Below are 10349 nucleotides of genomic sequence, written 5' to 3' on the forward strand. Positions count from 1 at the left end.
ATAGTTGTGAAATGATATCTCATTGTAATTTTGATTTTGATTTGCATTTCCCTAATCATTACTGATGCTGAACAATTTCTCATGTTTTTTTTTTCCATTTGTATTTCTTCTTGGAACAAGTGTATATTCAAGTCTTTTGCCCATTTTCTAATTGGATAGTTTGTCTTTTTATTGTTGAGTTGTAGTTGCTCTCCCTCTCTCTTTTTTTCATGTACTGGAGCTGGGAATTGAACACAGAACCTTGTATGTGGGAAGTCAGCTCTCAACCACTGAGCCACCTTGGTTCCCCTGAGTTGATTTTTTGTTTGTTCGCTTCTTGTTTGTTTGCTTTTAGGAGGTACCAGGAACTGAACCGAGGATCTCCTGTGTGGGAAGACAGATGCTCATCTGCTTGAGTCACATCAACTCCCAAGTATCTCTTTATATATCGTGGATATATAAAGATACAAACCCTTATTCAATATGTGCTTTCCAAATATTTTCTCCCGTTGAGTCAGCTGCCTTTTCACCCTTTTGACAAAGTCCTTTGAGGTGCAAAAATATTTAGTTTTGAGGAGGTCTCATTTATCTATTTTTTGTTATTGTTGCTGTTGTTTTCTTCTTTTTTTTATTAATGGAGAGTTGTTGTTGTTATTGCTTGTGCTTTGGGTATAAGGTTTAAGAAACTACCGCCTACCATGAGATCTTGAAGTTGCTTTTTACATTTTCTTCCAGGAGTTTTATATTTGTCATTTTTATATTTAGGCCCTTGATCCATTTTTGTTGTTGTTGTTTCTTTTTTGTTTGTTTGTTTTTCTTGATCCATTTTGAGTTAATTTTTGTATAAGATGTGAGATAGGGGTCCTCTTTTTTTCTTTTGAATATGGATATCCAGTTCTCCCAGTATCATTTGTTGAATAGACTATTCTGGCCCAGCTGTGAGGGCTTGACACTCTTGTCAAAAATCACTCAACCATAGATGTGAGAGTCTATTTCTGAGTTCTCAATTTGGTTCCATTGGTCAATATATCTTTATGCCAGTACCATGCTGTTTGTTTTTTTTTTTTTTTACCTCTGTAGCTAAGTAATATGCTTTAAAATCAGGAAGTGAGAGTCCTCCAACAATGTTCTTTTTAAAGACATTTTTGTCTTTCCAGGCCCCTTACCCTTCCAAATATATTTGATGATTGACTTTTTCATTTCTGCAAAAAAAGGCTATTGGGATATTTATCAAGATTGCATTGATTCTGTAAATCAGTTTGGGTAGAATTGACATCGTAACCATATTTAGTCCTCCAGTCCATGAACATGAAATGTACCTCCATTTATTTAAGTCTTCTTCATTTTCTTTTAGCAATATTTTGTAGTTTTCAGAATACAGGTCCTTTATGTCCTTGTTTAAGTTTATTTCTAAATATTTGGTTCTTTTAGTTGCTATTATAAATAGAATTTTTTTTTCTGATTTCCTTCTCAGATTGCTAATCAGTAGTGTATAGGAACACTATTAATCTTGTATCCTGCCACTTTGCTGAACTTGTCTATTAGTTCTAGTAGCATTTTTTTGTGGAGTTTTCAAGATTTTCTAGATATAGGATTATATCATCAGTGAATAGTGAAAGTTTTACATCTTCCTTTCCTATTTAGATGACTTTTATTTCTTAAACTAGTCTAATTGCTCTAGCTAGAATTTCTAGCACAGTATTAAATAACAGTGATGACTGGGCATCCTTGTCTTGTCTTGATCTCAGTAGAAAAGCTTTCAGTTTTTCACCATTGAGTACAATGCTAGCTGTAGGTTTTTGATTTTAAAAAAATTTATCCCCCACCCCTTTGCAGCTTGCTTGCTGTCTGCTCTCTGTGTCCATTCACTGATCATTTTTCTGTGCCTGCTTGTCCCCTTTGTTGCGTCATCTTGCTGTGCCAGCTCTCCGAGGGCATGGGCCATCAGCTCTCTGAGGGTGCGGGCTGTCAGCTCTCTGCGGGCATGGGCCAGTTAGCCTTCACAAGGAGGCCTCAGGACACAACCTTAGGACCTCCTATATGGTAGACAGGCGCCCAATCAATTGAACTACAGCTGATTTCCCTATAGGTTTTTCATATATGCACTTTACCATATTGAAAAAGCTTCCTTCTATTCCTATCTTTTGGAGTTTTTTTCAAGAAAGAATGCTGTATTTTGTCAAACAACTTTTCTGCATTAATTGAGAGGATTGTGAAATTTTTCTTCTTCATTTTATCAATGTAGTTTATACACTAATAGGTTTTCTTGTGTTGAACCACCCTTGTGTACTTGGGATAAAACCCACTTGATCTACAGACAGAAATATTGGTCTGTAATCTTCTTTTTTTGAAATATCTTTATCTGGTTTTGGTATTAGGGTTATGATGGCTTCATACAACAAGTTTGGTATTGTTCTTTCCTGTTCAATTTTTTGGAAGACCTTGAACAAGATTGGTATTAGATTGTCTGAGTTTTTGGTAGAATTCACCTGTGAAGCCATCTGGTCCTGGACTTTTCATCGTTGGGAGATTTTTGATGACTGTTTCAATCTTTTTACTTGTGATTGGTTTGTTGAGGTCTTCTATTTCTTCTAGGGTAGGTGTCTCATGTTTTTCCAGGAATTTGTCCATCTTGTCCATGTTGTCTAGTTTTTTGGCAAACTGTTGTTTATAGTATCCTCTTTTGATTTCTCTTATTTCTGCAGGGTCACTAGTAATGTCCCCCCTCTCATTTATGCCTTTATTTATTTGCATCTTCCTTTTTTTTTTTTTTCTTTGTCAGTCTAGCTAAAGGCTTGTCAATTTTGTTCATCTTCTCAAAGAACCAACTTTTGGTTTTGTTGAATCTTTCTATTGTTTTTTTTGTTCTCAGGTTCATTTGTTTCTGTCCTGATCTTTACTATTTCTTTTCTTTGGCTTGGTTTGAAATTAGTTTGCTATTCCTTTTCTAGTTCCTCCAGGTGTGCTGTTAGATCTTCAATTTTAGCTCTTTCTCCTTCTCCTCCTTCTTCTCCTTCCCCACCCTCCCCCTCCCTTCCTTCTCTGGAGGTACTGGGGGGTTAAAGCTGGGACCATGTACATATGAGACAGGTGCTCAGTCTCTGAGCTACATCCACTCCACCTCTTTTTTAAAGAAATGCAAGCATTGGGGGCTATAAATTTCCCTCTCAGCACTGCCTTGCAGTGCTTTGGTTTTGCATTGTTGTGTGCTCATTTTCAGTCATCCCAAGATCTTTGCTGAATTCTCTTGCAATTTCTTCTTTGATCCACTGATTATTTACAGGTGTGTTGTTGTTGTTTTAAAGATTTAGTTTTTATTTTATTTCTCTTCCCTTCCTCCCTCCCTGCCCAGTTGTCTGTTCTCTGTGTCCATTTGCTGTGTGTTCTTGTTTTTGTCTGCTTCTGTTGTTAGTGGCATGGGAATCTGTGTTTCTTTTTGTTGCGTCATCTTGTTGCGTCAACTCTCCATGTGTGCAGTGCCATTCCTGGGCAGGCTGCACTTTTTTTCGTGCTGGGTGGCTCTCCTTATGGGGTGCATTCCTTGTGCGTGGGGTTCCCCTACATGGGGGACACCGCTGTGTGGCAGGGCACTCCTTGTGTGCATCAGCACTGCGCATGGGCCAGCTCCACACCGGTCAAGGAGGCCCGGGGTCTGAACCGGGAACCTCCCATGTGGTAGACGGGTGCCCTGTCCACTGGGCCAAGTCAGCTTCCCTCCTTTAGTTCTTTATCTGAGTTTTCCTTTATTTCCTTGAGCATATTGAGGATTTAGTTTTTAAAAGTCTTTGGTATGTCCAAAGTTTGGTCTTCTTCATTGAAAGTTTCTGGTTATTTATCTCGTCCTTTGGATACATCATCATCATTTCTTGTTTCTTTGTTTCTCTTGTAATCTTTTGCTGCACTCTATACATATTAATATTTTAAAGTGTTAGCTCTGGAATTCAGTCCCTTCCTTGTCCTTTTTTTTTTTTTAATTATTTTTATTATTGTTAGAGTTCTTTGTTTTTTTAAAGATTTATTTATTTATTTGTTTTTCTCCCCTTCCCGCCCCACCCCAGTTGTCTGTTCTCTGTGTCTATTCACTATGTGTTCTTCTTTGTCTGCTTCTGTTGTCAGTGGCCAGGTATCTGTGTTTCTTTTTGTTGCATCATTTTGTTGTGTCAGCTCTCTGTGTGTGCGGCGCCATTCCTGGGCAGGCTGCACTTTCTTTTGCGCTGGGCAGCTCTCCTTAAGGGGCGCACTCCTTGTGCGTGGGGCTCCCCTACACGGGGACACCCCTGCATGGCAGGGCACTCCTTGCATGCATCAGCACTGCGTATGGGCCAGCTCCACACGGGTCAAAGAGGCCCGGGGTTTGAACCACGGACCTCCCATGTGGTAGACGGACGCCCTAACCACTGAGCCAAGTCCGCTGCCCCCCTGTCTGTTCTTTTTGTTAATATCCTGAAAGTGATATGAAAGAGTTTCCCTTTAGTACCAGGAGCTAATAAAAACAAACTAACCAATGCAAAAAGCACTTTTCACAGACATTGCAAATTGGCTCTACTTTGGCTGATGGTTTCCTTCAGAGCTTAGCCCCTGTATCAAGAAGATCAGCCTTTAGCATCTGATGCTAATGACTATGCTTGTGAGCTGATAAGCCTAAAATAAGAACAAGGCCTAGAGCAGCATTGTGCCTGGGAATTTCCTCCTGTCAGCCTTCATGTTACTCAAATGTGGCCAGTCTCGAAGCCAAACTCAGCATGTAAATGCAATGCCTTCCCCCCAGCGTGGGACATGACACCCAGGGATGAGCCTCCCTGGCACCGAGGGACCACTATCAACTACCAACTGATGATGCAACTGGAAAATGACCTTATACGGAAGGTTCAATGTGGATCAGCAGAATATCCCTGTCTACATAAAATAACATGACATTAAAATGCTGTTTGACCTAATGTAAGGGGGAAATGGAAAGGAGAAATGAGTTTATATGGCTACGAGTCTCTAAAAAAGAGTCTGGAGGCTGTCAGAAGGATTGCCCTTATGTACAACTGAGCAGAGTCTGAGAGACAGATAAAGCAGATACAACCCCCAGGTATTGGTTCCTTTGAGGGCTAAAGAGACCCATGGGAGTTATGGTCATGGCCAATGGGGTTAACTACCAGGTCAGATGGCCCCTCTTTGGAACTGGTGTTTATGTGTGATGAATCTGGACTCAGATGGGATCTCTCTTCATAAGACTTTCATGCTAATGTGCTGGAGTTGCAGTTAGTGTTGGGGTTTAAGATATATTTAGGGGATTTGAATCTCTGGACTGACAATGTGATAGCCAGGTCCTGAGCCTCAACAGACTCCAGCACCTACAATCTGATTTATTGGACTCACCACACTCAGCTAAGATGGAGTTGAAGAAGGACAACCACCACACCATGGAGCCTAGAGTGATTACAACTGAAAGTGGGAGGATTGCATTCAGCATCCATGTGGAATCTGAGCCTCCTCTTGACATAGAGGTGCGATGGACACAACCAATCCAATGTCCACATAGAAAAGGTGGCATTGGATTGGGAAAAGTGGACATGGTGGCTGATGGGTATGGGGAAAGGCAGGAAGAGATGAGAGGTGGAGGCGTCTTTGGGACATGGAGCTGCCCTGGATGGTGCTTCAGGGGCAATCACTGGACATTGTAAATCCTCACAGGGCCCACTGGATGGAATGGGGGAGAGTATGGGCCATGATGTGGACCATTGACCATGAGGTGCAGAGGTGCCCAAAGATGTACTTACCAAATGCAATGGATGTGTCATGATGATGGGAATGAGTGTTGCTGGGGGTGGGGGGAGAGGTGGGGTGGGGGTGGTGGGGTTGAATGGGACCTCATATATATATATTTTTAATGTAATATTATTACAAAGTCAATTAAAAAAAAAAAAAAAAAAAGATCAGCCTGAGACAAAAGTGAAGTGCAGGGCCCTCTCTGTCTTAGCTGAGCCTGCATGGAGCTGTGAGTCTTCTTTTCCTGTACTTGTGCTTGCTTGTGGCCTTAGGAATTCCATATTTGAAAGGTAACAGGCATTTGAATGCTCCTTCTAATCACTTTGAAATTAAAATAGAATTTCACCCCCACCTAAGTGCTCTGTTATATAACTTATTGCAGGTAGTCTTTTGTCTGTTGCTTTGACTTAATTTTTTTTTTTTTAAATTTATACTTCTTTAGCTACCTGCAAGTTGCTTCTCTGCTTTCAGGACATATTCTGGGAGTAAGATCTTGAGACGAATTTCTTGGTTCAGTCTTTAGACTTCCACTGGCTAGATTGGCATTGGCATACAGGCACCTCAGTATGTGCATAGAGTCAGTCTGCTCCCCCTGGAACAGGGCCAGGGACCCACAGGCTGGCTTCACACAGTGCCAGGAGGGCTAGAGGCGGGCAGCAAGTGTGCTCCAAGGTGTTTTTAAGCTGTGTTTTCTTGATTTGGTGCTTGTCTTGTTACTGCAAAGTTCTAATTGTTTTCATCTGAGGAAAATGGCTCTGGCAGTTTTTGCTTGTTGTTCAAAGATTCTGTTGGGAATGGGGCACTGGAGCATCTTACACCACCATCTTGGTCAACTGGAAGACAACTCTCTATATCACTAGATTTTGTTTTCTATTATATTGTTTAATATTTTTGCATCTATGCTGAGAAGTGTGATTGCCCTGAAATTTCCTTTCTTCCATTTGGTGTCATAAACTAGGATGTATAGCCTCTTTTTATTTCATGGAATATTTGGGGTACTATTAGAATTATTATTTCCTCACATTCATTTTGTAGACCTCATTGCTGAAACAATTGAGGCCTAGGTTTTTCATGTGGGGTGATTTCAATTGCTAATTTAATTTCTTTAGTTATTATAGAACTAGTTAGTTTTCTGTTTCTTCATGAATTACCTGGAAAGTTTTTTTTTTCTAAGAATTTGTTCACTGCATTTAAATTTTCATATTTATTAACATAATTCTTAAAATATTTTAAATATCTGAAGGTTTTATAACTATTGCCCACTTCTTTTTTGAATTCCTGATATTATTTTTCCCTGAATTCATTTTTTCTCAGTCGCTCCCTCTAGATTTTTGTTAATCTTCCTGAGTCTTTTATAAAGAACCAACTCCTGGTTTTGTTTATCCTTTCTGTTATTTTGTATTTTGTTACATGTTTCCTTTATAGGTCTGTTTCTACTTTACATGAAATTATGTTGTAATTTTATTCTGACTTCATGTGATGGATGCTCATTTCTTAAATTTTTGGCCTTCTGATATAAATGCTGATGATATAATTTCATCTAAGTATAGTTTTATCTGCATTTGACAAGCTTATATAAGTGAGATTTTTACTTATTCACTTCCAAATATTTTCCAATTTCTTTTATGAATTCTTCTTCAACCTATGGATTATTTAGAAGTATATTCCTAATTTCAAGCATAGTGTTATGGCTTATTTACTTATTTTTGGTTATTGATTTCCAGCTGGATTGCATTTAGGTCAAAGAATACAATCTATATAATTATAATCATTTGAAAATATTTTGAGACTTGCTTTTTGGCTCAGAACAAGTCAATTTATGTAAAAGGAATAAGTATGCTGCATTGTTGAGTATGGCCTTATATATAACAATTAAATAAAAATTGTCAGTCCTGCTGTTTAAATCATCTATATTCTTACTGACTTTTTGGTTTGATTGTTCTGTCAGTTACCAAAATAACTGTTTTCCTATTAGGAAAGTGAATTCTTCTTGTATTTCTATCAAAGTTTCCTTCATATATTTTGAGGTTATGTTATTAGGAATGTATAAATAAAATGTATATATCTCCCTGTTGAATTCAACCTTTTAAAATGAAGTGAACTTCTTTATATCTATCTATACTTTTTTTTTTTTTTGCTGTAAAGTCTTTCTCTTTTTAGCACCTGTATGTACAAGAAATGGTAAATCAGCAGGTCTGGGTTGCTTGTCTTCAGGACAGGACCTTGACTGCCTTCTGGGAGATAACTTCTGAGCTCTTGGAATATTGTGCCCCATAAGAGTGTTTTTGTTGGTTTGTTTTTAGGAGGTACTGGGGATTGAACCTGGGACCTTGTCCATGGGAAGCAGGTACTCAACCATTTTAACCACATCTGCTCCCCTATAAAAGTGTTTTTGTATGCCTGACTTTTGAGAGGCTGGAAACTGAGTTGTTAAGACCAGTTATATATAGGTTATCTATGCCTATGTGACTGACCCCCAATAAAAACTCTGGGGGAGCAGATGTGGTTCAAGCAGTTGTGTGCCTGCTTCCCATATGGGAGGTCCTGGGTTTGGTCCCTGGTGCTTCCTAAAAAACAAAAACAGACAATGAGCAAACAAATGAAAAAACCAACTCAGGGAAGCTGATTTGCCTTAGTAGTTGAGCACCGGCTTCTCACATACGAGGTCCGGGGTTCAATCCTCGGCCCCAGAACCTCAAACAAACAAACAAACAAACAAAACAATACAAAAAAACAAAAAACCCCACAACAACTCCTGGCATCAAGGCTTGGGTGATGTTCCCTGGTTGGACACACTTTACTCATGTTGTCACATGATGTTTGTGGGAGAATTAAGTGCATTCCCATGTGTCTCCACTGGGAGGTGACACCTGGAAGCCTGTGTTGTTTTCTTCTAGGCTTTGCTCCATGTGCCTTTTCCCTTTGTTGATTTTAATCTGTATCCTTTTACTGTAATAAACCATAACCATGAGGAAAATAGCTTTTCTGAGTCCTATGTGTTCTTCTAGAAAATAATATAGCTTGAGGTGGTCTTGTAGACTCCTGGCACTGTATAATATAGTTTTGTCCATACTTTTACTTTCAACCTTCTTGTATACTTAAGGTTTTATCTTTAAAGTTTCATATGTTTTTAATGTTGACAGCATATGGTTGGATATCTTCCCTTCTGTCTTCCCTCTCTTCCTCATCTCTTCCTTCTTCACTGTTCTCCCTCCCTCCCTCTCTCCCTTCCTTCTTTCTATTGATTACTTTTTGTTATTTATTTTTCTTTGTCTACTAATTTGGTAATTACATATTTCAGGTTTTGTCTAAGGGTTACTCTATAACATAAAAGCCAAACTGCCAAAGTATAAAATTAGTAACTTTACCATCTTTTGGGGCTGATTGGATATCTTCTGTTCACTTCATTCACAACCACTTCCACCCTTTCTCCTTATATTCTTTATCCCAGGAGGCTGATCCATATGGGTAACATTAATAGGTTACCTTTTCCTCTAACCTCTAGTTGGGAATATATTTCCCCAGCGCCCTCTCTGCCAGGTCACAATAGGTAGCCTGTGACCCTTTACCTAAGGCCAGGGTTCCCCTCAGGTAGACTACTCCTTACAGCTACCTTTTCTGGTTCCTATATGTCTGCTCCCTCCCCCCTTTTTTTGGACCTAGAAGTGATGCTGGCTCCCCATTGTTGGTTTCCTTAAACCCTGACCTACCTTTGTAAATAGCACTTTTAAAAAACTCTTCTCAATTTACCCAGTTTGAGTGCATATTTCTTACCAGGATCCCAACTGATGCATATACAGTACAAGAATCTAGAAAAAATTAACTCTATTTACTCTCTTTCAATTTATGTGCTTCGGGGATTGAATCATATGTCTCAGAAAAGTTATGGTCAAATCTTGATCCACATTCCTGTATGTGTGAATTCTTTGTAAATAGGATCTCTTGAAGATGTTGTTTTAGCTAATGTGTGTCCCAGCTCAGTGAGGATGGGCCATAGTCCAGATTACTGGAGTCCTTTAAAAAGAGAAGTTCAGACATAGGAGTGAAAGCTGGGGGAAGGGGCCAGAAACTGGAAGTCAGTGGAACCTAGAAGAGAAAGGAGAATCCATTGTTCTGTGATGGAAACACCAAGGAACTCCAAGGATTTCCAGTCAACCAGAACATTATGGACCCCAAGAGAAAGCAAACATTCTAACCAACACCTTGATTTGGATTTCTGGCCTCTGAAACTTGAGCCAATTCCCATTGTTTAAGCCATCCCATGGTTTGGTATTTGTCATAGCAGTTGGAAAACTAAGACACATCTATTTTATTTATTTCTAAAATCATGAAATCTTTTATTTATATACTATAATGAAACAAAGCCAAAGTCCTACTCGACCTATTATGGTTTTAATGTTTTAAATGAGAAATATACATACAAAAGTATGTAAAATACAAAAATAGTATGGCTAAGTATTATGAAATCAATATCTATGTAATTGCTACCCAGGTCAAGAAGTAGAAGTGGGAAAAGTAAATCAGGGAAGGGGAAAATATCAGTAAAGTATGTTAATGAAAAGGTTATTGCTGTGGTCAACAGGGGCTCTTTTCTGCCCAGGGAATTTTTAAGA

At 39.0% G+C, this 10349-nt stretch overlaps 1 long non-coding RNA gene across 1 annotated transcript in view; it reads left to right on the forward strand.

The window, feature by feature from the left end:
* Window positions 1-10349, forward strand: part of LOC131277962 (uncharacterized) — a 114182-nt gene that overhangs the window by 70461 nt on the left and 33372 nt on the right. The gene's annotated exons all lie outside the window — the stretch shown is intronic.

Source organism: Dasypus novemcinctus, chromosome 3 (assembly GCF_030445035.2).
Source record: "Dasypus novemcinctus isolate mDasNov1 chromosome 3, mDasNov1.1.hap2, whole genome shotgun sequence".
Classification (NCBI taxonomy): domain Eukaryota; kingdom Metazoa; phylum Chordata; class Mammalia; order Cingulata; family Dasypodidae; genus Dasypus; species Dasypus novemcinctus.